The following is a 24030-nucleotide window of genomic DNA, read 5'->3' on the forward strand; positions in this document are numbered from 1 at the left end:
CAAAAGGGGAAGCCACTGCAGACAAGTAAATAAAATACAGAGATAAGTTTCTTGAGAAATAAAGGTCTCAATGAATACACAAATATACAAAGGATGTATAAATAAATGACATTTATAAATAGTATACTCAGCATACCATTATTCATTCTAGTTCTTTTTTCTCCAGTTAAGGTTTAAAAGAAAGTTGTTTCATAAGGATGTTTTCCTTAAGTGCACACAAATTGGCCAACACAATGGCTTTAAGTATTCAGAGCACACAATAAAATGATGCTGCTTCAACACAGTAAAAATAAACACTGTTGTATGATGTCTCTCATTTTAATTTACTGCATTCAGTTGAGTTATTAGGTTCATTCATGATAATCCAGTAATTTGTTTAATCCCGTTTTCCCCTTACTAGTAGCAGGGAGCAATGTCAGGTTGAAGAGTAGGGGTGTGTCTTCCTGTCCTGAACACCACAGCCCACATTTACTGTGGGGGGCAAAAAGGGAAGGAACAACCAGGAGAAGCTACAGCCCCTCCATGCTCTTCAGCTGCCCCATTATGAAGTCCCACTCAAAGACGTTCCTGCCATGTTGTCTGGTAAAGAAATACAATCTGGAAAATAAGCATCTGCTCATAACAGTGATCTGTAGATCCATTTTGTAGGTCTCACTGGTCTATTTTGCATGTGGATGGTACCATACTCATGCTCATTGTGCTGACATTTCTCCTCTGCCATAGGAGCATCAGTCGTGCAGGCAGTAGCACTGAGGCACAGAGAGCTTCGTGGACCATTTCAAAGGGGGCTATAAGGCCCAGAGGATGAGCATTATAATTCACCTCTGATCATCCTAGCACAGGTGACTTGCTCAAGGTCACAAAGAAATCAGTAGTGGGATTGATACTGAAAGTGACAGGATCATGCTCACATCAGTCTTCTTAACTGGACTTCTTCTGACAAATAATAGAGCAATACATCATTAACTGGAAGATGACATCTAAGCATTTTCAGGGTATGCTATTCATTCCTGTCATATTTCATGATCTGAGTCCCAGTTTGAGAAAAAAGGTCCAGTTTTCAGAAAAAAAAATATAAAAATAAAAAAGTACTTCCTGACAAACAGGCTTTTCAGATTCTGTTGAAGTAGGAAGCCAAAATAAGAGGCAGCACAAATCACTAGCCAGTTTTGCAAATCTTTCCACCTTACAAGATTTTAGCTATCATTTGTCTTTAGCCCCACCTCCAAAAAAGAAAAAAAAGAAAAAAGAGAAAAAAAGAAAAAAGAAAAAAAAAAAGGAAAAAAGAAAGACGGAATTTCATTCATTTTAAGAAGCTTATGATGTCACATGTGAAATGTCAACAGATAGCAACTTAGACTAATCCCTAAAAGATGACCTACTTGAAGGTGTTTGACAGCCTATGCAGTCTCTCTGTACAGCATCAGTAAATGACATATTTATGAAGCCAGATTTTAAATGCATCAGATTTCATACAAACCAGCTGATTTATTGTTGGATCAAACTTTGATTTCTTAGTCTAATGTTTAAGAAAGAGCATGTTAGAGACACATTGTATTCCTTCTCCATAAAACTGCCTGAAAACCTGAAGCTTTCATGTTTCCTTAATTCATTTTTATCTGAGCTGTTCTCTTTTATTACCACAGATATGAAGCTAGAATTTTCTTCTAACTGCATTTCTTTCCATGGAGGTCTAACTTCCTCCGGCTTGAGGGCTTTTTCTTTCCCCACAGTCGAGGGAGCATTAGCCACAGACATTGGTGGAAGCACGAGTATATCCTTAACAGACACAGATCAAAATCACGATGTTACCTATATCATCTGGATAATTTTAAGAAAATTCCATCCAGTCTAGACCTTTCAAATAAACAGGGAGGTTTTTTTTTTTTTTTTTTTTTTTTTTTTTTTTTTTTAACTTTTCAGCTGAGGTATTTTTCCACCTGACACCAAACCCAAGAGGTGGGAGGTTACTTCAAGACAGTAAAGATGTTGGCTGAGCAAAATTCACCTCTGCCCAGAAGGCCAGCCCAAGGTCTTAAATAATCTACAGGCCTTGTGCTGACCCCTGGCACAGGCACACTTTTTACTGTTGTGTAAATAAAAATGAATAGTCTTGCCTGAGCTGAGCTAGGGAAGGGTGGGAGCCAAGAGTGGCTATACTGATGGACCATGAATTTTTCTCTGTTTTCTTCTTAATTTCCTTCCTCATCAGTGCTTTTTGGCTTAAATATAATGTTTCCTGGATGTGCCTTTAAGAAATCTGCCAAACAGGAGACATTTGGGCTGGAATAATCGCACAAAACCCGTGGACATGTTGGTTGTGGAAGATGCAGCCTAGGTGCAGCCGGAAGGGATGCTCTGCAAAACAAACCTCAGAGCATCATCTACCCCGACATGCTGAGCGGGTGAAGGAGATCATGTCTAGCTACAGCCCGGTTATTGAGTGTGAAAACATGCTTGCCAGGTGTGGAGAAACCTCAGAGATGCTGGCTCCAGGACAAGAGAGAGCAGCTGAGGTTTAGTTAAAATGGAAAAAAATAAAATGTTGAAGAAAATAGCGCTAGGGAATTGGGGCCAGCAGTGTAGAAACTAGAGCTTCCAAGAGGTAGGATCATTTCAGGAATGTTTATGTGACAATGCTATATGACTAACAAATTTTATAGCATTAAATAAATAAATAAATAACAAATGATAAGGAGCATCCAGTAAATAAAACATAATAAATATGCTCAAAGCTGACTGAAATATGTGATGCTGACTATTTACAAGACCAAATTCTTATTCAGACACAGCTTCCCTGTCTTAGTGAGAAGCCGAGGATAAACACAAACCTTGCAATGCAGAATGAGATTTATGCAGGTTTGAATTCTTGCCTGTGTCTTTTGGCTTCAGTCAGAACTGAAAAGCAAGCAAGAATGAATGTGATCTCCTCTTAAAAATGCAGGAAGAGTACTGAAAAAAAAAAAAAAAAAAAAAAAAGAGGTCTTCTGGAATGTTATGAGCTGCTCTCCACCTCCACAAAGGGAGGACTCCTCTCATTGCATATCACTACTACTTTTTTCAATAAAAGTAAATCCTAGCACTTTTGTGAATGGTATGTATGTTTTATGGGTCTCATCCACCCACTGTGGATCTGCTAGAAAGAACTTTTTATCTACATTCCTACAGGTAAAAAGTTCATTTTCTTCATTAAAAGAAGAAGAGAAAATTTGAAACACTGGATGACCAATTGTTAAGACTTATTTGCTTATCACATTAAATTGTATAGGATTGCGTCTTTTCTATGATATGCAATTATCAAGGCAATCTCACCTGCACCTGTTTGCATGTTGCACACTTTCCACAGTCAATTTATCAATATTTTACCAGCAGTTTGTTGCAGGGACTGGTCAGACCAAGGCATAAAGCAAATAGGGACCAGTGGGATACTAGGTCTTAAAGTGAATTAAAGACACTGATTTTTGAATCTTAAATTTGCAGTGATGACAAAGCTTGCAACGGACACAAAGTCTGGATGAGAAAATAAAGCAGCCTATTTCTTTTAGCACTAAATTACCCAGGCTGTGGGATCAAGTTGAGAGCAGCTAGCTGGTTATTTTCCTTGGGTCTTCTCATAATCCGCAGTTCAACCTTCTGTGCCATGATCTCTGACTGTCTCACTGAGCCAGCGAAAACCTGCTTACTGTTTGTGATTATCTGCCTCCTAAACGCCCAGCATCCACAAGGCTGTGTTATTACTTCCAGCACAGTCAAGAGGAGGGCTCAGATTATTTTTCCTTTGGAAATTGGTAATTTGTGGAGGGAGAAATCATTATGACCTAGCATGAACTGGAGTTTTACAAATACCTCGCTTGTTTTGGGAATGAAGGAAAAGCCTGCACTGACAATTTTGCTTGACTGCAGAATGATGTTCACTTTTGAGTCTTCTTCAGAAGACATGCCTTTCTTCTTTCTTTTTTCTTTTTTATTTTTTTCCCAATATTACTTTACAAATACATAACAATTCAGGTCTGACTGATGAAATACTACTTTTATTAACTGCTTTTACTAAGAGTCTCTTACAAGAAATGGGAAGCAAATATGATTTTTAACTGCAGTCTTTGACATAAATTACTATGCAAACTTGGCTTTGTTATGTTTTATATTTCTGCTGTAATAGCTGGGATTTTATGCAGTCTGCTGTATAATGCCACGCTTATTACCCACCTTGGATTTATATATATATATAGTGCATATATACATGCATATGTATATACACCCATGTAAATTCACACAATGTAGGAGGGTCACCTACTCTTCCTCAGCATATTTATTAATTTTGAAAACTGTGAAATTATGACAGAAAATACATGTTCTAATAAAGGATGTGAAATCATTCAAACTCAGGGTTGTATCCCAAGTTCAGTCTAACCAACTTAGAAAAACAAACAAACAAACTTATTTTTTGGTGAAGGGACTGTTTTCCAAAACCACCACATGAAGGGGGAGCTTGTTAAGTGAAATCTTCCTCAGTTCTCCCAGTGTCCAAAAGGCAGAATGAAGGAAAAGTAATTGCTCTCTAGGGTGGAGAAAAGATGGGAAATGATACTTATTATTTCTGCTTGCAACAAACTGAACAAATTATGGCTGGCAGCTAGCCCCTGAGGACATTCTGCATTTTTTAACTCTTAGCCCCTGCCCTCTCTGAATAGGCACAAGCTTTGCAGGACCAACGGGCAGGAGCACTCTCTGAAATGTGCCAGTGATTAAATTATTTAGGCAGTCCAGAAAATGCCAAAATAGAAAATATTTTTGAATATGTATATACACACACACAAAGTGACTTCAAAACCAAGCTTTGCATGGAAACATGAAAGACATCACCGGGGACATTATGGTGCGGTTGAGCTGGTCACTAAGACATCTTCTGAAACAAGTATTTCTTAGGTAGTTGTAGGAATCTTCTCTAAACAAATTCAGGGATTTCAGAATTCTCAGGAAGCTGGATACGGAAGAGAAGAGGAAGAAACAATTTGCAAAAGAAAGTGGCTATAACTATTTTCATTGACTTGCTTTTGTGTTTTCTTCCAGCAGCTGCTTTATTGCTTGCTCTAGGATACATGGACAAAATTTTACAGAGTGGCAGAAGCTGCTCTGTAGTTAATGCCAGTTTTTAGGCTTACTTTCTCTCTTGCATCTTCTCCAAAAATAAAGTTGTTCCCAGTAAAAATCCCAGCTGGCACATCCCATCCCAAGGTGTGGCCACGAAAGAATGCCAGGCAGCAACCCTCATGTGCCATTTTGGAGTAAGGCAGTCAGCTCTGAAATGCCCCTTCTCTAGCTGTTAAAACCCTAAAGTTCTTGGCATATTATATCTTGCTCACTGTTTGATCTACAGGACGCTATTTTCTGTTGTCTTGGCTGAGATAATATCTTTTACAGTGGCCAAGGTAAATGGAGATGATTACAAAGACTAACACCTTTCTAGTTTAACATGCTAACACCTTTCTAGTTTATATGTACTAAGGTAGGCAGGACACAAATTAATTACATGTCGATTCGAGCAGTGATCATGAAGGTACAATGAAGATACTTTAGAGAAAGCTTTGAGGAGAACTATGTATATAGAAATATGTCCAACAAATCTCATTTGAAGTATTTAGGATAAGACTGCCAACACCCTGTGCATCAAAAAGGCAAATACCAGATTTTTACCTCAGATTCTGGATGCCCTGCTGAACTTTTTCAGATAGCTAGCAAGACAGACTAGCCTAACTGGATGCTGGCAAGCTGTCCCTGTCCTCCCTTTCTGTTTTTTATTTTTAAATTCTTTCCTACCTCTGTTTTACTAGCTTGAAAGTTAACTACTTTCTTCAATTCAAATGTCATTGTTCCCCAAGTGGAATATACACAAAGATTTCTGAACACTTGTTTTTCTGGAGGATGATTTTGTTTTATTATTCAGTACCAGCTTTTCAATTTTCTTTATTTTATTTTTATTTTTTTAATATTTGTGTTTGTTTGTTTGTTTGTTTGTTTGTTTATTAAGGGTGCACATCTAGTCCTTCTCTTTTATTTAAAACCACAGAAGTTCCTGGCAAGTTTATGGCAGGTGTGCCCATTGTTTTTCTGCTCCTGATACTTTCTGCACCTGGTAGGATGGCAACCTTGTGGTAGCAACCTGGCCTTATCTTCTGTGCACATGTATGAGGGAGTGGAATGAAATGGAAGGGTGCTGGTCAATGAAGGGTTCATCGCAAGATACAGCTCCCCTAAAGTCCTGAGGATAATCAGGCCAGCAAAGAATACCCAGAAATGTGTAGGTGAATGCCAATGTGAAATCCAGGAAATGCTGATTTATTTTGTGCTGCATTTGAAAACCACACGTGTTGCTGGCTAGCCTAAATTCTTAAGTTCTTGATTTCTGTCAGGCTTTGGGCTACCTGCTAGGCTGAAGTGCAGTGACTCCCTTGTTTCAGAGACAATAAATGAAACCCACACCCCCTAATAGGATAAAGGTCAAGAATAAAAAACTCAAATTGAAATTAATTGCATTTCCTTACTTCAGGAAGATAAGAGAATCCACAGTGGATCAGACCAAGGGGCCCTGTAGTCCAGCACATTGCCTTGGACTGGAGTCAGCGGCAGGTGCCCAGGGGAAGTGCAAGAGCGGGGCTTGCATGCAGTGGTATTTTCCTGGAATATTTTCCCAGCTTCCAGTGATTCTTGGCTCAGTGTTTCTATGAGAAAGAGGAGGTGCATTAATATTTAATAGCCCTCAGTGGAAAATCCATGGAAGAAAAATCACTTCTTAAGCCCCCTTCCCTACTTTCAAGACATGTCATTACCCAAAATGTTGGAAGTGAACTTTTGTTGCATAGTTTTGTTTTTGCAGCAGCTGAACATTTGCAGTTCTTGGCAAGGGCCATGTATTTATTGGTGATTCAGCCTTCAGCAATCAGCACAATGGTGACACTATACAGGGGCAGTGCAGGGCTGAACCTGCAAATCCTACCAGCACCTCTCCTCCTTGTCCATCTTCCTTGTTATGAGGTGGGAGAAATGATGTGAAGCCTTCTCCTGACATTTAAATACATAAGCTTGTGAGTTATTTCTGAACCATACCCAAAATAAAAAGGATGGTGAGAAGACACTTGTTTCTTCCTACTAATCAGCTGTAGCAACTTTTTATCTCCTAGATTCCCTATTAATATTGAATCTCCTACTCTTAGCATTTAGTTTAATCATCCATTTCACTGTTAACATTTATATTACTGCTTTTATTTATTTATTTATTTATTTTCCTGGTCACTTCCTGTAAAACAGAAGTTTACTTACATGGAAAGGGCCAAAATCAGTTACTTTGGATTCTCCCTGGACCATGGCTCCATGAGTAGAGAAATGGAATTTTTGGCACCTGGCACTGTGTCAAAAACCTGACAGCCACAGGACGTTTATCCATCTGAATAGAGGCTGCTGATTCAGATGTGCTAATGGGTGATAACATTTGCCAAGCAGATCTGCAGGACTTGTTGCCTGTAGGCCTTTGACTGGATATCTTATGGTCTTTTCTTGCTACCTACACCCTGTCTGCTGCCAACACGCCTCAGTTTCCAGTTGTATCTGTGCCTGGGCTCATGGATGCATAATATGGGGAATGTGGCTGTAGTGTTCTCTCTGTGTCTGCAGACAGAAATCACCTTCCACATGCTCTACCTGCATTCCAGTGGACCCAAACACACCTACTGGCCTCAATGGAGCCAACAGACATGTCCACACACTTGGTTGTCACTGAAAACCTGTGGAAAAATACTATATGCCATACTGTCCAAACACTTGTAGAGTCTTTCAGATTAACCTACTCAGACAGCACTACAAAAACAAAACAAAACAAAACAAAACAAAAACCCACAGCAACAACAAGGGGTGCTACCAAGTATTTTGGTCCTCTTGGGGCAAAGGGATTGGACTGCATTACAAGCTGGGACATAAGTATGAAATCATCACAGAATCTTTGTGGGAGCAACTTTCACCCCCTTTGTTCGAAGGCAGTTGATCTCTTCTGAAAAGGAAGGAGAGATAGGAGCATGGAAGACCACCAGCCGTACACTGTCTCCATTTACCTCACTGCTCCCCATCACAGGAGCACACTTGCTGTGATGCTTCGGCCAGGCAAGAGATGTGAAAATCTGACTGTTGTGTAGCCTGCCAGACCAGCAGAACCAACTAGCAATTGTCATCCATGGTGATTCACAAGGTCCTGGCACAGAACAGAGGAGAACAGAGAGAGGCAGAGGATGGGCATCTACCTCTTCTCAACAGTCCCAACCCTAGAGACACCCATATGAGCAAAGTCTGCCATATTGTCCACTTGCTCATCCCCTGAAGAATGAGTGGAGAATCTCCAGGATAGTATAAATCAGCTCTGAAGTTGTCTTGTTGTCTGTCCAGTTTCCACACTAAAGCAGAGTAGCAGTGTGTGGTGGATAACATGTTCCTTAATACTGCAACTGGCTCTATTCCTCTACAGGCAAGGCATCAGGAAATTTAGCTTAATCAACAGAAGCTGTGTGAATCATCTCTGCCAGGTGTAGGGATGCAGTGAGGTGTAAATTTATCCTGTTACTTGACATTATTAGGAAATACTTTGCTGGACATAGTGCTCAGCTTCTTCCATAGACCTTTTGCAGGTAACCAATGGAAACACATGAACTGGCCTTAAAACTGGGAGGCTGTCCCTGGGGTTGCCGCCTCCAAAGATCCCCTCAGTGCAGCTGGGACAATGTTCTTCAGTCACACAAAGGCAACCAGAAAGAGAGGGCAACTGCAACACCACACCAGGGTGGCCAGGTCATAATCACAGTGCAGAGGCACAGGCTCCCTAAAGTGCACAATCACTAACCTGAGAGAAATGTAGTTGAGGGCTTGCTTCTGACCTGGATTAAACCTCTGCTGCCAGATGGTGTGGTAGATACAGAGCTGGTATTAACAAATGCTGAATCACAGATCCAGTGAACAATACCTGGGTCAAACTCTGCACTCCAAGCCCATGTATTACTGCTGCTGTGTGTCTCTGATTATGCTACTCAATAAACTGACGCGGTGAGATAGGAAACACTTTATTATTCATACCGTCTCAGTCAAGAAAGGGGCTGCAGGTAAGGAAGATAACAGCCAGAGCGGTAATTAGAGCTAATACTATCCTGAATGACCTGCCTTGACATTAAAATGCCTTGGAGAATTTGCTCTGCCCTTAAAAAGTGAATACTTTGCTTTTCTGCATAAGTCTGATTAAAAAGTGCCAAGTTTCATGCATATGCCATTAGAAACCTGCAAAGATACCTTAGCAGGTCCAGGCTCATCCTGCTAACAGCAGAGCCACGTAGGTAGAACATCACCACTGCCTTCAGGGAGCAGCAGAGAGGGACGAAAACATCTGCATTATAGGGAGGTAGGCTGCTATTTAAACTAACAGAAAAAGGTAGCCAACATTAGCTTAGTTTAATTTCTATTTTAGGCAGCAAAACAAACAATTCCATCAAGGCAGCTGTTAAAGCAAGGAGCACAGATCTTCTGAAGCTGTCGTCTGGGTGGGGTGTGTGGCATAAGCCCATGGTGAGAGTGAAGAACTGCACAGAAATTTAAGCAGCTCTCAGACTCTGCTCTCCCCTCCTGCAGCCCAGAGAGCTTTTCTCTAGGCTAGTTGGGTATTTGGCAAGCGATGGCATTTATATGTCAGCTTATTTATCATAACAGTTACATTCAGCTGGCTCAGCACGAGGCATATGCTGGCTCTTAGGCTCAGCTGGTACAAAAAGCTCAGTATAACTGATGCTCTGGGTGTTGGGATACAGGAAGCAACAAGCTCGTCCAGACTACAAGGTGTTTGGATTAGTATAAAGAGAAGTGGGGCAAACCATTAAAGAGAAAAAAAACTTACAGGAATGAATTCAAACTCCTTTTTTCTCTGTTAGTTAATTTGTCACCAACTCAAAGTGAAAATACATTAGGGATCAAAATGTATGTTATTATATAAAAAAATAATGAAGAGTTAATACTAGGGAAAAAAAAAAAAAAAAAAAAAAAAAAAATTAAAACTAGTGCTGAGACAGAACTCTATAATAATACCACTAAAGCCATAGAAGATACAGTGCAGATAGACTGGGCTTGGCTTAAACACAGCAACCCCCCCAGGTGGGATACCTATTCCTTGTCTACACTGCGAATCTTGATACAGATGTCTTGGCAAACCCTCCCTGTTCTTACACCTCTCCAGTATTTTTATGGATGAAAAAGAGGGGCATGTCACAGCTTTTAGAGAACTAATTATAAGTGATAATAATCCAGCAGACCTACACTGAGATTAAAATGTCTCATGGAGTCATTTTTGCCCTTGAAAGGTGGATGCTTTTTGTTTGTTTGTTTGTTTGTTTGTACAGTCTAATGTAGGGACACGTAGCAAAGTTCTCTTGCAAGGCCCCTGATGAAATGAACCACAAGAACAGAAGTACTTCCCCCTCAGCAAAGTGTTGTGGAGCACCAGCTAACAGAGCTGCAGCAGCTATCACTATGGACTTCCCACACTGCCGGCAAAACTTAGAGATGGACCAGGTCTCAGACGTTTCTATGATGTCCCCAGGTGAAACAATGGCTTTCCAGTCCTTTGGCTAGCTGTGCCATGAAGATGCACTTGGCAGAGGGTACACCCTAATCATGATGATCTTGGTGGCCTATGTATTTTATCCAAGCCCATAATAATCCCTTTGTCACTTTGCCAGCAATTTTGTAGATAACAGATAGTGACAGACTCTGCTGCCCCAATGCTTCTGCCCAGCATTTGGGTATGGGTGCAACCACCATGGCAGGGTGGGTACCGTGCAGCAGGGCAGCCTCTTCTGCCCTGCAAAACATGGGCCCCCACCCATGGAGGCGGCACCTCCCACGCAACATTGATCACTGCTGGAAAGTCCTGCTCTAGATGCTGCAGGGTGGCAGTGCAAAAGGAGACGTGGACCTGATGGCCTTGATCCCGGGCAAGCAGCCAGGGGATGCTGACAGTGACCTCTCTGGCTGCTGCTGAGGTGATCTCCCCAAATCTCCCTTTTGTTTCCTCTGTCTGGTCTTCCATAATACACAGAAGGATGCTGGGGACAGTACCTGAAAACGGGCTTTGAAATGGTGCAGATCAATGCCTGTTATTCTCAGTGCTATAGGGATGATAGGGATACATGGGCAACATCATGTGTTCCTGGGAGTCAGCCCCATGAATCTGCCGGACTGGGAATGGGGAGGACACATACATCGTTTGTAGGGCAGGAAAGCTTTCTTACCCATTATCAATTTTAGCAAACCAAAATTTAAGCCTATAGTTAACACATGACATAAGCTGAAGCTGCCCACTGTCTTCGGTGGGTGGGATTTCACCTGCAGTCTGAAGTAATGTGCTGCTACTGAGTCTACTGAGCATCACTACTCCTGGGTCTCTGAGGCCCTTTTCAGCAAGGTATTAATCTTACGGTTAACACAGGCAGCTGCCAATTGTTACGCTGGGATTATGCATGTGTTTATGTTTCTTGCTGAATGGGAGTCTTAATGCATTATGGGGAAAACATTAAGGAAATTGGCTTGAAGGCTTAGAAAAATCATTACTGTATCTGATCACACTGAATATATAGAAAAAGTGCTTACCTCTTTCTTTTTTTTCCAGGTAATTACCAGATACTACTACGTGATAACTTATACATGAGCTATCAAATCTAGCACTGACCATTCATTCCCATTGATTAAAGGGAAGGCTATAACAGCAGATGGGGTTTAAAATAGATACATTTATTAGATTTGGGATGAAACAGTACTTTTTGAGGATGTATCTGGTGTACTGTCTTGGGGGTGGTGATGAAATAGTGCTTAATAGTTCTCTTATCTAGCTTGCTCATCACACAACAATCCAGCAGCAATTAACCAGTATCTTCTGGCCAGCAGCAAGAGCTGATGAACTTGCTGAGCCAGTCCCTGGGCACTGGGGTGGATGACAACAGGCAGAGTCACAGGGTGCGCTGGGAGCTGCCTCTGCCTTCCCTGCCAGGAGAGCCACAGCCTGCCCAGAAGGCAGCAGGAAGGGTTCTTCTCGTGGGGGATCCTGCCCACGCTGACGAGAAGCCCTTTATCTCTCAGAGGCTGGAGACAGACTAAAAAATTCAATGCCTTACAGCCTCAAAAGAGACATAAGCCTCTTCTCCGTTATCATTTATATTATCAGCTAAGTTTCTGCTCCTTGGTTCCAGTTTTATCCATTCCCTCCATTTTCATCCTTCATTTACCATTTTCGGACTAGCTTCAATCCCATGGGAGGCATTGCAGGGGGAGTGAGCAGTAGGGAGTTCATTCTGTCTGCCTGAGCCTTGTGTGCAGGCGGGGATGCCACAGGCATGAGCAACCAGAAAAAAATCCTAAAATCTAGATAGCTGCTCAGTTGCAAGACATAACACTCCCATTTATAAAAGGCAAGAGACACACCTAGAAGAGCTAGTTTAGAAATAACAATAATAATACAACTTGTGACCTATACACCCTGTTGAAGGGCAAAAGCAGACTGAATGCTTAGAGGAACAGTGGTTCTGAAACCTGGCTATTACTCTTCTTTTTCCAAAACAGAGTCTACAGAGGAAGATCAACAAGGCCATGGTAATTCTCAGGCTGGTCAAGGAGCTCAAGAATGGTGACAAATTAAGCTGAGATCTGAACAAATCTGCTCCTTAGGGACTCAAAGCCTGGTCCCAGTTTGTGTCAGGTGCTCAAGGTGCACAGTGCAGCCCCATCCCACGCCTGAAACCCCTCAGTGCCTCTGGGCACCTGCAGCAAAGCAGGGGCAAATGTCCTGCCACCAGCCACCTCTGTGGCCTTCAGGTAGATGGGGACAAGGTTGGCTTCATGCTTCCAATTTGTTTCAGAGAACAGCAAAGCTTGGAGACCCACCTGAACCCTTGAGCTCAGCCTTATGTAGATTAATTCCCTGAAGACATCCAAAGGAGGTTTGTTGTCTGCAACTTTATCATCTGGTCATAAGGGAACTGTGTTTAGTTCATAGGAGATATGACTGAGTTTCTCAAGAGCAGAAATACATTGGGCCAAAATATATCTTCTCTGAGGAAAATGAAGTCCAGTTGAGACTTCAGACTAACAGAAATCTTGAGGTTAACCCTGACATTTGGATGCAAATAGTGGCTGCTTTCAGAGATTAAGTCAAGGGATGGCTCAGATTTTGAACACAGCTTCACTAGGGAGAAATGCTGGATTCCCCCTAGTGTGAGAATTTTTCATTGTCAAGTACTGGAATTTGCCATCTCCTGCCAGTACAAGATTTGTTTCTGTTGTAAATCTAATTTATAGCTTTTACCACAGTAGCCCTTATATTTATAATGGCAACATACACTTCCTCAGAAGTATCTTGGTTTTGCTCACCCATCACACTCTAAGCAAAAAATATGTCCTCCTCCTAAAAGCTGAGTGTGGAAATTTGCAGCCAGCAGGGAAGATCTGGGGGTTAACATTGCAACATTTGTGCTTTCTGACTTAACAGGAGAAAAAATATGCAAAGCGCATTTTGCTTTTATCTTTTTATTATTATTATTATTATTATTATTTTATTTTTTGTAAGATAGGTTGGTGTGTTGTTGGATTTGGAAGCCCCAGTCATGCCAATGATTTAGCAGGGCAAAATATATGCTCTGGTCCTTTCTGGAGCCTTAGAGATCCAGCTGTGCTGGGACAGTCACCAAAGCAAGGTCTAATTTAGTATAGTCATTACTGAGCAGTAGGAACAATACATCCCCATTCTTTTGCTTGTGAATGCAGCAACTTTTCAAGGATTTTGGGGGGCAAAACCTCACTGAAAAACACATTGGTGGCACCAGAAGAAGGCCTTCCAGAAAAGAAGAATGAGTCTGGGAGATATTATTTAAAATCCTGAAGTTATGAGGGATTACCAAACATGTTTCTCACTCACAGAATGAAACCCTTGACTAAACTCCAGCCCATGCAGCTTTCTGCTGCCTCACACAGTTGCGCAAACATGCAATTATATGCCACCAGCAAGGCTGTGCAGTTACGTACCTCTGAAATTGCCAAAGAGTTCAATTAGCTAACCCCATCATAATACATTTAGCACTGTTTGTTTTGCTCTTGCCTTTCCTTTTTAACTAAAAGGGTGGATGAAATCAAGTAAACATTCTGTTTATTAGCAGTTACCGTCTTCACTTCACAGATCTCAGGAAATGAGCGCTCTGCGATAACTGGCAATATCAATTGCCGATTTACCAGGAATCCCCTGAAGTGCATCTCTGCGTGAGCCAGTGGAGGCTTCAGGATTGCATTGCCAGCTCCACCTGCCCCCAGCTAAATTAGGGTTGCATTGGACAGGATGTATGGAATGCCAGTGGTGCCTATAATTTCATCAGGCTATTCTCCAATGGCTCCTGTTTCTCCAGGTAGGGAATCCTGGATGGAAATAAGGGTATGAAATATATGTGCGGGGTCAATTAGATATCCTGTAGCACTTATCCCACACCAATATATAATAACTCTCTGGAATCTGGGACAAACTGAGCTTATAACATGTGCCGTACAGCTAAGTGCCATAAATCAGGGGTGTCAGCAACATGTGGGACTTGCTGAGGAACTGCAGGTCAGCTGGGCAGCACAGACACACAGGGTCTGCCATGAGCATGGTTGCTGTAAGACTGTATGTGGGGGGGTGTATAATGACTTTAGCCATTGTGAAGCTCTCTGATGAGAGAAAATTTATTTGACATCTGCAAATCCTGGAAAAAGTCCAAATTCCCATGTTTTTTTCCCTGCTTGTACAAAATTTGTAGGCTGGAAAAGAGGACATGCTCACTTAAACCCAGAATTATGGGTCCCTAAATTCAAAGTATTTTACCCTCCTGAAAGTGCTTGTATGGCGAGGCGGGGGACATTTTAGTGTTCGACCCAGCTGCTCCCATGGAATATGGAGCACTTTATTTGCTGAAGCTCGTAAATATATATATATATATATATATATATATATATTGTGCAGGCTACAGGTGCTCCACTCACACCTGTGCTTCTCTTCTCAAATTAAGTTGTCGGTGATGGATGTGTAATTGTGTGTGCAGATGTGTATCTGACAGGATCTTAGAAGCGTTTGTTTGGGAACAAAAGGAGCAGCACCCAGCCCACTCCCCTTCAGCTGACTTGGCTCTGCAGGGCGAGCTTGGGAAAACAGCACTTCAGACCTGTCTCAGACTTGATAGTGATGGAGATAGCTGCATTACCTGCTGCATATTCAGCGACCTTGTAGTATTTGCAGGGCTGTGGCTGTTGGGGGAGATTTTCAGAGATGCCTTTTGACTTGTCAAGCGAGCATATCTGATGTGGGAATCCCTGACAGACAGTGAGCACACAGCCCTGCCGTGCCCCCAGGGCAAAGATTGCCACAGCTCCCTTCCCTCCGCTCAAGGCCCATCTCCCAGGTCCTCTCCTCACCCTGCCCACCCAACCTGCTCTCTGTCCTCCTCCTCCTCCTCCTCCCTGCCCGCTGCTTCTCGGCGTTTCCCCTCAGCTCTGCTCAGTTGGGGTGCCGGGGGTGATAGATATTTCTCCTGCCCATGCTCCTCCAGTAGCCATCCCCAAGCCTGAGGAGAACGGGACACGTGTGGGCCGGTGAGGGCAGCCGGCCCTGGCAGGAGGACTCGGAGGGAAGGAGAGGAGTAGCCCAGGGCTATAAGAAAATAATCTGTTGTGTATATGGAATTAATCTGTTGTGTCAAGGCCAATATTAATCTTTACCCCTATTCTCCTTGTTATTGTGTTTGCTAAATGAGGATATGCAATCACACAACACACGGAGTGCCTCCACTGAACCAGGTCCTACCTGTAGGCCCCCCTTCTGCTCCCTCATTTTCCTTGTAAAATTTATCAGAAATATTATTAATTTACAAGCTGTTACTAGTCAGTAACTCAGTAAATATGTTTTTCAAGGACACAAAAATATATGAGATTCCAGGCATGTCTGCAAAATCCAATTGTTTTCAGTCAAGGAACCATCATTTTCCATTACTGTGCTCACTCCAAATTAGATACTCATACTTTTTCATCTTATCATTTTTTATTCTACTGCTGTGTATGGATTTACAGCAGGGGAAGACTTACTCTTATTTGAAATATCCACTGTCATTGATGAATTCTGCATGAGATGCATAATTAAAAGTTATTTAATTTTGTAATGATGTCCATAAGTGTATATGAGTGGTCTCCAGGCAACATATATTTCCATGCACCAACACTGAGGAATAAGCAATTCAAAGACCTGATGTACTAAACAATTCAGATAGGCCAGACAATCAAATGTGACTGTTCCGGCTTTAACATTTATGTTTTTTGAAGAACAGAAGCAGGCTTACCATGCATGCAAAAGGAAATCGTTTCTTACTTGATTGTACTACAAGCATCACCTGGCAACTTGATTGTAGCCTTGCCTTTCATCTGAGTACATCTGTGTTGATCCCTCCTTTTGCAAAAACATTATGCCTTTTACCTTGATATTGATCTGTTTCCCAGGGATTAGCATAAAATTGTACAGCCCTCTTAGAGCTTTATCATATCTTCATTGCAAAACCCATATAAGCCCTTTTCTATTATGACGAAGAGTCTATATCACATCCCTTAATCTGTCAGCCTTCTGTAGGAATGAAAGATGTAGATATGATTACAGAGTTTGAAACTCATTCCTAGACCAGTCCTGCTGCCAGGCAAAGAGGATATATATTTGTCCATCCCACTCACCTCAATCCCTCTTGCAGAGTTTTGTAATGTGAGCTGCATGCACATGATGCTTAAAGCACCCAGTCCCCAAGTGATCATGAGTCTGTATCGTTAATTACATATTGATAAAAATCTCCTCCTAAGACTGATTTTACACCCTTTTACCTAATGTCTATTGTCAAAAGTGACTCTTATAAATAGAGCAGACTTCTTAATCTTTGATGATAAATATTGTTACTACATTGGCATAACTGAAAGATCAGTGAAACAACTCCCATGTGCTACTCAAAGACTTTAGGTACATAACTGCACTAGAATTCCCTCCATGGTATTCTGCCTTTTCTGCAAGCCCCCTATTTGCCAAGGATGCCAGGAAAATTATTCCTTTTTCTTCTGACTACACTATTCTGCCCTGTCTTATGCACCAGTACCATATTGTTAGGACCAACTGGACCAGAGTAAAATGTCAAACTATTCTAAGCACAGCAAATGAAATGTGTATGCTTTTAAAATTACTAAATTAAAAAAAAAAATTACTAAATTACTAATTTACTATTTTTTAGTAATTTTTACTAATTACTAAATTTTAAATTTTAAATTGCTGTTGAAGAGGTTGCACAATATATTCCTTGCCTTCATACATAGCAAAGAGCTCTGCTGCTTGCTTTTTCTGCCACCATGCCCTTCTACTCAGGTGTCTCTTTCAATTTGCTGCATCTTTTTTTTTTTTTTTTTCCAAAGGAAATAAATTTAAAAGGAAACTAGGGGTCATTTTTTTTCTCAGTGACATATACTCCAATACTGAAAACCTGGCCCTGCTGTATGCAGTCACCCGTTTTTCTAGCCAGGACTTCCTGTGAGTTTAGGGCTGACACACTGAGAATGCCCCATGTCACAGTGACACGGTGCTCATCCAGTGACACTTCATGAGAGGTGAGAAAGCTGTCTGCAGAGTGAGAAACTCTGGATAAAAATAGCAAAGTCCCCTGGGCCCCTTGCTTCCAGTGGGTGATAATAACAACTAACATGCCAGCCTTGCTCTGTGTGGACACTGCAGAAGCTGGTGAAGAGGCGGATTAAACATTGGCCTGAGAAACACCTGGTGAGCGGCCAAGTGTGCATGGGTAACTGGGCAGGGAGGTAGAGAAAGGACAAAGCCCAGGGCAAGATCACCCCTAAGCAACCTTTTATCAAGACTGGGCCTTTTCAGGTGTTGCCTTTCCATGTCCCACTTTCCTAGCAGAAAAATATTTCCATGAAGAGCTTTCTCCATTGATCATGACCGCTTTTTCTGACCTAGTGCTATACTGGCAGGCGTGTGTTTGTAGTTCAGAGCCCTACAAGGATGAGTGTCTTTCCTGGCAGATGCCCCAGGGTGCCTCCAGTACGTGGGCTATTACTGGTGTCCTTGGTCCCCTGCCCTGCTCCCACAGGTCTGCGTCAGGCGCGCCTGCTCCCTGCTGACTCCTCCTGTGTAGGTTCTCAGCCAAAACCTCTGACACAAGCAGCACCAGTATGTGACAACACGATGCTTAAGCATTCAGTCAGTTCATCTTCCAAATCAAGCAAGCTGAAGAATAATAAATGACAAAATGCTGGCTTCCCAGCACATTTGGCTCCTCTACCCCTTTATTTCTGGATCCAATCAGTATTCCAAACTAATATGCACGCTGTCTTGCATTTTTACACTTTTGTATCTGTTCCAAATATCTTGTTCTGCATTTCTGGAAGCCACTCTGCTTGTCCCTCGGCAAGGATGGTGACAGCCGTCCTGGGGCTGGCTGCTGCACCCCATCAGTGGGAGCTCTGGGCTGGGGTAAAGCAAAGGGCCACGTGGGCATGAGAGCTGAATTTTGCTTATGGGTAGAAAACTGGGGGGGAAATAAAAGCACAGTCAGAACACAGGCTATATCAGAATGAGCCTGGCACGTTGGCTGGTGGAGGCTGAGGGCAGGGATGGCACTGCAGACTGCCGGGCAGCTGCTCATTGCTGCCAGCTTGGCTTGCCAGTGCTCCAGCTTTACATTTTCATTTCCTTTTGAAATCTCATGAGGGGTGAGAAGCTAAAGCACAGTGAAAAAAAAAAGAAAAAGAAAAAGAAACAACAACAACAACAAAAATCGGCCTGCAAATCATCAGCCTGCCTGGCTATAATGATGGAGGTCATGATGCTGCAAGCTCTTCCCCATCTGCATTCACCTCCAGTAGGCACCCCAGCCGTGCTGTGCTGTGCTGTGCTGAGCCATGCTGTGTGGTGGTTGGGCCTGCTCCTGGTACAGAGAGGGCACAGCCTGCCTTGTAACCATGCCCTGACATGGAGGGGAAGGGAGACCCAGTCCTAATTCCTGCTCACTTGCTGTTTCACATTGAAATCCTGCAGCAAAAGGAAGGAGAGGCAAGATGGACAGGTTCGGTAAATCCTGTTGGTATTGACACAAACCCAGTTGGGAAATACCCTGTGTGCTTTTCAAGATCCCTGGGCAAAGTAGGGTATACATTTCTAAAGCAAAAGCCGGTGAATCATTGCAGCTGGAAACAACCTGCTCATTCTGCCCGGTGGCAGGAGAACATCCCAGCCAGCACATCCCAGAGAGCACATCCCAAGGGACCGAATGGAGCCACCCTTCTGAGTGCTCAGGAGTTATGTCTGACTCAGAAACAAATCAGAATAAACACATGAACCTTTCCTGAAGCCTGGAAAGCTTTGGAAAAGCTAGTTAGGCATGCAAATAATGGGCATTTACACATATATGTGAGATGCATGTCCACCTTGCCCTGCTGAGGTGGACAGACTGCCCTAGGTGTGTGGTGACTCCTGGACATGGCTGCAGGACTGAGGCCTTTGCACTTCAGATACCTTTTTCACTTTCTTTCTCATTCCATCTTGTCAGCAGCTAGTAAGCTGCATCAGTAAAGGGCCCCAGCAAAGCAGCTCTTTCCCTCTCAGCAGGCTTGGGGTTGTCCCAGGGCTCAGCCTTTTGCTCCCAGAGGGTCACGGTGCCCACTGACCACGTGCAGTGCAGTGTGGGGTGGCACAGGAGACCTACGGAGATAACATCTCTCGGGCATGATGCTGTCCTGCTGGGCACGTCCTTGGAAACCTGCTGGCCGTGCCAGGGTGTCCAGCAGGCAGCAGCACCGGGTATAGGCACATCAGCAGGGGCTCTGTCTAGAAAAAAATGACTAGAGAAGCTGAAAGGAGGGCAGGGAAGGGCCTCCATATGCTTAATTTAGGGTTGCATTCAGTTTCTTGCCAAGGAAACCCACAGAGAATACACACATTTTTCAGAGCCCTAGCTGCTCCTGAAAGATTTGGAGCTGATATGGCCGCCACTTCTTTCTGTCCTGAAACAGTCGAGAGAAGAGAGGGTGTCAGAGATGCAGATCTAAGTGTTGTGACTCATGCTTATCACCATCCCAAGAATGCATCTAATTTGGACAATAAATTTACACTTTGTGTAAACCTTCCCCACATTTCTTTGAATGCAAAACAAAGCCTACTGTCCTCGCCAGGGGTGTATAACCCTCGGTCTTCCATAATTAACTTCAAAGGGCTATTGTGCAACTTAATTTGTTACTGGATACAAGCTACAACTAGATCTCAGAGCAGTTGTAATGATGCAAAATAGACAATTAATAATGAATAATGCCTCCGTAATCTGTGGGTCTCCCCTCCTTCCCCATGTGTTATCCTAGTAACGAGCACAAAAAAACACAAGCATTCCTTTATGTCATATAAAACCACTGCTCCAACAGTTTATTTCTGTTCTTTCTTTTTCTCCAGGTTATTGCTACATGTTCAGACTACAAATGATATCAGGCAGGGACCTCATCCCCATTATATTTGAAATTTATTTATTTATTTATTTATTTTCAACAGAATAAAAGTGTTCTTACAGAACAAACCTTGTAGTAATTAAGTATTCATTGAATTTTAGGACCCACTGGTAAGTGTAGATGCATTAGCTGGGTCCTCAGAGACAAAGATAAGCCCCAGCCTTCTGCACCACACAGCACGCACTGCTGGGGAGCAGAGGGGTAAAAGCGATTGCCAGGAAGATGCTGTGGGGAGGAAAGCTGTGAAGGACTGGCACAAGCTCTGCTCCTTTGTGGGAGGCCACTGACCCATGGGCAAGGGCACCTCAGAGCCAGAGGAGCTCACCTATCACCCCTTGCACTACAGATATCATTGCTATTTGACATTACCACCATTCACTGCAGGCATGGTGCTGCGTAGCCCAAGTCAGGCAGCAGGCAGGGATGTTTGCTACTTCTGCAGCCTCTGGGTTTGGGCCTGCCGACTGCACTGTGTTGTGGCAGTTGAGACTAGATCCTCCTGCATGTGTCCCTCAGAAGCCATGGACGCCCTTCTAGTCACGTCAAGACACAGCAGCTGGAGGAAGAAAGGGCAAGGATGTTTTTTTGTGGGCCAACAAGTGCCTTGAGAGCTAGTCACAACACCCTTTCATCTTTTTTATTTAGCACTCAGCAAATGCAGAGCCATTTATTGTCCATTGAATAGTCTGTAGAGCTCCACATTCGCTGAGTTGTATATGGAACAGAGCCAAAAGGAGAAGAAATAATTAAGAGTCTGCCCTGTCCATATGTTTAAAATACACTGCAAAATGAAAACAGTCCTGTGGAGAGCTCTCTGCATTAAAGCTTTTCCATCATGCAGGATTGGTATCTTTTCTCTGTTCCTTAGGGGAAGACTTAGGACAATATTTGAGAAACCAGAGTTAATAACATTTTTAAGAATCTTTCTTTCCAATTGTTTCAATTCATTATTCATACATTGTATGCCTGTATAAAAACAGAATTAAGTTATAGTACATATTGAAATTATTTCAGATGTTCAGAATTCATAAGAATAACAAGGAAGAACTGAAATAAGTTTGGACTCTGATGGTGCTATCTGGAAAACAAAATGGTTTGTGTTTAAAGCCAGATTTAGTCTGAAACTTTATGGTTTAGACCCATTCATTTAAAACGGATCTGATGTCACCTAACTCAAACCCACTCAAAGTAACCTGCTGGGTTTGAATTTCTTAGGAAAGAAATAACATGCAAAAGCCTGTTAATAATAGGGGGTCCTTGTTGAGCAATGGAAGGATTCATGTCAATCCCTATTGACCTTAAATGAGATTACCCACGCGAATGCTGCCCATTCCTGTTTACACAACTGATTTCAGAAAATCTCCCTAGGAATCAAGATAATAGCTCCACCGCTCCTATCAGTGCCTGTTGGACTCATTATCAGGCTCATTGCAATTGCATTCTGGTGAATCACCAGCGCAAAGCAAACAAGATCCCAGCCAGAAACCAGCCAGAAAGCGATCATCACCTCACTGAGCAGCTGTGACTGACCACACGTCCAATTCCCCACGGCTGTCCCCAGAGGTTGGGACAATGGTCAAGTCATAACCCTCAAGGGCCAATTACCCTTGGTCTGTTCTGTGCTCATCAGCCCTTTGCCAAAGCTGGGAAAGAAAAATCACGTAATAAAATTACGGCTGTTTGGCTGTTTTTGTTTTCACAGGAAGGACTTGCACAAAAAGCCAAACTACCATTCCCCCACCCCTCCCCTCCTCCCCCCAAGTTTTTCTGGCATCAAGAGTCTATGCAAGTTAAGTTGGCATAACCAGACCATAACTAAGACACAGCCCAAGGCCATCCATCCGACAAATGCCAAGAGTTATCCTGTGGTAATCTCATGGAAAAGCCAGGCACTGAACAACCTGCAGGCCAGGCCAGCAGCTGGACCCTTAAGTGGGGTCCTTTGGGCCCATGTTCAGGTCCCTTGACAGAGCCAGGTGGAGATTTTGCTGGGACAACCCTGGCTGCACCTGCAGATTTTAATCTCTCTGATCATTCATTCATCTGGCACCTTGCAATGCAAATACTCCAAGCTGACGCGTAGCCATCAGGGTTGGCTGGACAAGGATCAAATATCTCTTGTGGAATCCCAAACATCCACCTGTGCAGGCACTGCTGGACTGGCACATGGGCTGTCCTCAGGGGAAAGCCACATATCAGCTCCCCAAACAGCTGGGGATGGTTATTGTATAACATCGGTGACCTTGCTGATCTCTCCAAGCCTCCGGAGCCTATTCTGCCTGTGGTCCCATGCTTTCGGCTGGTGGGGCAGGTTTGCACGGGGCCGTGCTTGTGGGGCATGTGCTGGCAGTGAGAGCACAGACAGAGCTGCCTGGGTTGACCTTGGGGGCAGTGAGTGGGAAAAACTTCAGCATGAGTCCTCTGCTTTCTGGGGAAAAAGTGCAAACAAAAGGTCACTTGGGCAAATGTATCAACATTCCATAGGACAGGCAGCAGATGCGACAAAGCCTTCTCCTCTGCATGCATAGGGCAGATAAAATATTCCTAAAATACTCTTCCTTGTTTCCTACCACGCTCTCCCAGCTCAACCCGTGTGCCCCTCCTCACTGCCCCAGGGCCTCTCTCCCAGCTGTAAATGCCAAAATACAGTGCTGTAACACAGATTTCACCTTTCTTTTATTTCCCTGATAGTTGGAAAACAGATTAACAGGTCAAAACAAATCAAATTAAAGAACTATGTGGGGAATTCAGCAATTAAAAGCTTGTGAATGGGTGTAAAAGCTAATCACAAAAATAAATAGTTACACAGTAACTCCACTGAGAAGCCATCAGTCACAGTCTGAATCACAGGAGAAAACCCATGTTGCTGTGGTGGTCCAGGCTCCAAAGCAATTGGGGGAGCTGAGCTCTGGGCACAGATAACATCCTGACATCCTCCTTAAATTGCATGGAGTGTATGCCTCGGGTACCATCTGCCCTCTGTATCCGTGTAACCTCCTTTTCCTAAGCTGGCCAGCTGAGGGCTGGGGGGCAGGTGAAGCAGTGGGGACACAAGGCTGGAAGTCTGTCCTTAAATAACCAGCCTGTGCCCTAATAAGTAGAGCTGTTTGTCCTGGGAACCAGGCTGCTGAATGCCACTCTCCACTCAAAAGGGAAAGCGGGTGGTGGGGAGGTTAGAAAATATTGTCAATTCACTAGTGTCACCTAAATCATTCTATCCTGATCTTATCCAGAGGGGAAAAGCCTGCAGGCATCTCCTGACAGCAGAGTAGGAAGGTCCTGTAGAACAAGTTGCACTTCTCCTCCCTTCCCATACACAGCAGGGTCGAGTGGAGAACTCTTTGGGCATCCCAGGTATTTTCCCAGCACCCCCACTGCTGCTCAAGGCAATAGGCAACCACTCCTTCAAGT

The sequence above is a fragment of the Oxyura jamaicensis genome, chromosome 3, assembly GCF_011077185.1.
Source record: "Oxyura jamaicensis isolate SHBP4307 breed ruddy duck chromosome 3, BPBGC_Ojam_1.0, whole genome shotgun sequence".
Taxonomy (NCBI): domain Eukaryota; kingdom Metazoa; phylum Chordata; class Aves; order Anseriformes; family Anatidae; genus Oxyura; species Oxyura jamaicensis.